The sequence below is a fragment of the Panulirus ornatus genome, chromosome 8 (assembly GCF_036320965.1).
Source record: "Panulirus ornatus isolate Po-2019 chromosome 8, ASM3632096v1, whole genome shotgun sequence".
NCBI lineage: Eukaryota > Metazoa > Arthropoda > Malacostraca > Decapoda > Palinuridae > Panulirus > Panulirus ornatus.
Window position 1 is genome coordinate 52,982,117 of NC_092231.1, and position 4,634 is coordinate 52,986,750.

Below are 4,634 nucleotides of genomic sequence, written 5' to 3' on the forward strand. Positions count from 1 at the left end.
ACCCCTTCCTCATCAAGAAAGTGATTGACAGCCAGGCTGGTGCTGTTGAGATGGTAAGGAAACTGGCTAGTGGTGACGTTCTTGTTAGAGTTAAGTCATCAAATCAAGTGGCAGACTTACTAAAGCTGAAAAGAATTCATTTTTGCGATGTTGTGGCTTCCATTCCAGTGACCATGAACTCATGCAGAGGAGTAATCTTCTGTCCTGACGTCATGGGCATGAGTGAGGACGACATAGTAAATGAACTTGCAGACGAGGAAGTGATCGCTGCTCGACTTATCACAAAACTTATTGACGGCGAGCCACGTACAACCCACCTGATCACTCTAACTTTCGGAGATCCAAATTGCCAAAGGATATTGCCGTAGGTTATGTTAGGTAGCTGTGAGACCTTACATACCGAACATCTTGCCATGTTTTAAATGCCAAAGGTTTGATCATGGTAAAAAGTCTTGTACTTTTTCATCTCGATGTGGAAAGTGTGCCAGCGTGGAGCATGTTGCTGACCATTGTACAGCCAAGGTGGTACTGTGCATTAACTGTGGGGGGAGGCAACCACCCGAGCTCGTACCGAGAATGTCCTCGGTACAAGTTTGAGAAGAAGTCTGGGCAGTTAAGGCAAAGGAGAACATTTCATATGGTGAAGCAAGGAAGAGGGTGAAGGAGACTCACCAGACTCCCAAACACAATGAGTCCTATGCTATGGCATTGAAATGTAAGCTGGTCATGGTCACAATTGCCACGGGAACTGCTGAACCAACCACGACCCATCACTCCCGATGAATCTATAACGAATCAGAGCGACACTGACACTGACTCTGACGATAATACCCACAAAGACTCGTACTCAAGAGCCACCTGCTGCTCTGTTTGCCCCAACAATGTGAGAGGACAAGATGAAGTTACAAAAGAAACTGTGTGGCAGGTGGTCGTTCCTGTGGCTCCAGCGAGTAGGTCTTCCTTCATGATGAAGTCTTCCTCGGTGGAATCACTGGACGACAATACCGTGCCCACTATCAGGAGCCGATCCCGTTCCCCTGGGGACTCGCCCAATTTAAGAAAAAAAAAGGGTTCACAAATCTGGCCGGCTAAAGAAGTCTTAAACCAACGCATTCAATATCATTCAATGGAATTGTAGAGGTCTTAAGAATAAGCAAGCACAACTGTCACTGTTGCTTGTATTATATAGGCCATCCGTTATTTGTCTACAAGAGACCAATCTGAACAGCACAGTCGAAGATTGTGATGTTTTAGATAATCATCACCCGTATAGAAGATCATGTGGTAGCCATTTATATACACCAAAGCTTACTCCATACAGAAGTGACTTTAAATTCTACTCTGGGCCTAAATCCTCACTAACCAGCCAACCAACCAACCATTATGATACATATTTTACTTGATCAACACATCAGGCCTGGCCCCACCACCTACTAACCTTCTCCAGACACACTTGCTGCCTCCTGACCATTAGTGTCTTACTCTCACAACATCAGACAGAGAGGAGAGTGTCTCCAGACACACTTGCTGCCTCCTAACCATTAGTGTCTTACTCTCACAACATCAGACAGAGAGGAGAGTGTCTCCAGACACACTTGCTGCCTCCTGACCATTAGTGTCTTACTCTCACAACATCAGACAGAGAGGAGAGTGTCCCCAGACACACTTGCTGCCTCCTAACCATTAGTGTCTTACTCTCACAACATCAGACAGAGAGGAAAGTGTCTCCAGACACACTTGCTGCCTCCTAACCATTAGTGTCTTACTCTCACAACATCAGACAGAGAGGATGTTATGCCTCTTATCTAACCTGACACATCAGCCGGGGTCTCAGGACGTTGATAAGGTCATGGTCGGATCCCCTTATGTATCTATCATGTGACCTCAGGTCAGTTATTGAACTTTATCGCTAATAATACAGCGTTGTTAGGGGGTTAATGATGGCAGTTATTAACCTCGTTTAAACACACATATTCACACGAAGAAGGTTGTATATAAGCCCGGCTAGCTCAGTCGGTAGAGCACGAGACTCTTAATCTCGGGGTCGTGGGTTCGAGCCCCACGTTGGGCGGTAACAGTTTTCTATGATGTAACATGAAACAGCCTCTGAACATACCATCCACCGCCCGTCTAGATCAACCAATCTGCTAAGCAAAAGGCAGCTGAAGAGTCATTCAGTACTTAAAGACAAACCAGAAGTCTGTTTGAAAAAGTAAGTGATGATGCACGGGAGACTAAAGGAAATGTGTCACTATTCACTGCTGAACATTGTACATTACGTGTTATTCATCATCTCAGTAAGCTCTACAAAGCAAGATTTGCAAACAGTAAAGGATGCAAGAATTTCAGGTTAAAAAGGTTGAAGTGTAGTGCAGTTGTGCGCAATGTGTTTGCCCCGCATTTTAACAGCAACTTGAAAAGTGATATGGGCAGTCAGAAGTTTAGCTTCTTACCTGATGAGAGTAATGACATTACTGTAACGAAACTATTGGGTATTGCTGTCCAGTTCTATTCTGAAAGTAAGAATAAGATTATAATGACTTTCCTGGACCTGGTTGAGCTGACTGACTGTAATGTTAATGGGATATGTGATCCCATCAAGAAGTCTTTTAAAAATAATGGGTTGGAGTTACAAAACCTTATTGCAATTAGCACCGACAATGCTTCTGTGATGACAGATGTTAACTGTGGAGTGTATGATACACTCAAGTTAGAAGTTCCTCATCTGATCCTGATCAAGTGTGTGTGTGTCATTCTCTGCAGCTAGTTGTCTCATGCTGCAGCAGAGTCTCCCTAGGAACCTGGATTTTATCGTCAGAGAAACCTATAATTGGTTCTCCCACTCTGCCAGTGATGGTCAAGCTCCAATGAAATCTATACAGCTAAGCCAGACTCGATGGCTGTCAATTGAATCAGCAGTTGTCATAATACTGCAGCAGTGGGTTGAACTTATGATTCACATTGAAATGGCAAGAAATGATGATAGGTGTTATACATCTCAGAACCTCTATGAGATGTTTTGTGCCAAGAAAAGCTATGCCTTCCTGATATTCCTGAAGTATATTCTTGGAGAAGCTCAATGTGTAAATGAGAAATTTGAAGCTAAGGTACAGGATCCAAGCAAACTGCTAAGTGACTTTATTCAACTTATTGATTCCATAAGTTCTAAGGTTCTCATCCCAGGCAGAAATTAGATGAAGGAGATTCAATAGAGAACTACTTAGACCCACGTGCGTCCTTGAGGAACGAGTTTGAAAAGGAGATGGCACAATGTAAGCTTCCTGATGAAAAGGATATTCGAGGAAGATACATACAGTTTGTAGTGGAGTTGGTGAAACAGCTTCGTCAACGTTTGCCAGATAATGTCCAAGTGTCACAGTCAATGTCATCACTGAGTACAAGTGAATATCTGCAACCCATAAAGCCTGGAATACTGGAATTAGCAAAGATGTTTACTGATAACGAAAATTTCTCACATGCATTGAGTTCCAGTTGAGGAAGCTTCATCATGTATTGTGGAAGCAGAACACTGGCGCCCTAGCACTCTGGACTGAAATAACCTCGTACAAGGATGCAACAGGAGGAAATCGGTAACCTCTCTGAGTTGGCTTTGAATGTGCTGGTATTGTCTCACTCCAACACTGATGTTGAGCGAATCTTTAGTTATATGAACATCGTGAAGTCAAAGCTTCGAAATTGATTATCAAAAACTTAAATGCAATACTAACTATCAAGTATGGACTAAGATGAAATGGAAACTGTTGTTATGATCTTAACTGCCTGAGGAAGTACTGAAAAACACTGGGTTATTGAAAAGATACGAGTTATCACAACCACAACCTGGACCCTCACATAGAGCACCACCACAACCCCAGGTCACCGAGGACGAAGAGACTGCGGATTGGTAATTAGCAGATCTGGGATAATAGTGAGTAGTTTAGTGTTAAAACAGTCAGTCCTACCTGTCATTAATCATTTGGCACGTCAAAGAGCAGAAATAATTCGAAGAGCATTTTTTTCGCTGTAATTTTAGCCAGTTTAACGCTTTTTTTAGCGCTTTTCGGGAGAGAATCTAGCGCCATATAAAATTTGGTGGTCAAAAGGTTTCAGTAGCTGGTTGGTGGTCAGTCAGGACGGGTGTTGGCGCTGTTCTGGTTATCCGATGTGTTTTATCTTGATCACGGAGTGGGGGGACAGAGAGAAATGATAACCTAACTTGATGAATATGAGAAGTTTCCTGGGCTCTGGCATCCCCAAAATGGATCGTACTACAATAAAACCGTCAAGTATGGTCGCTGGGTTAGCACCGCACAGGGTATCTGGCAATTATTTCACATGATCGTAAGAAAAATTAAAGAATTAATAAACATCACTTTTCTTTTGTCTTATTTTTCTTAATATTCGACATATTTCATTCATTGATTTCAATCAGATTCGGTAAAAGTTGTGATGATTCAACATTGTGTTTGTAAAACGTCCACTGTGGATCTTCCTCCGTTCCTGAAATACTAAGATAACGACCTTGTGGACGCCGACCACAACACATCAACACCCCAGTCACAACTCCACGTGGTCACGCTGGCCTCAACCAGTCACAACCCTACGTGGTCACGCTGGCCTCAACCAGTCACAAC

General features: G+C 43.1%; 1 non-coding gene across 1 annotated transcript; it reads left to right on the top strand.

Annotated features, from left to right (window-relative positions):
- Positions 1-1,998: 1,998 nt before the first annotated feature.
- On the top strand, positions 1,999-2,071 carry TRNAK-CUU (transfer RNA lysine (anticodon CUU)). Its single transcript has one exon. It is a non-coding gene; the product is annotated as a tRNA-Lys (tRNA).
- Positions 2,072-4,634: the final 2,563 nt, after the last annotated feature.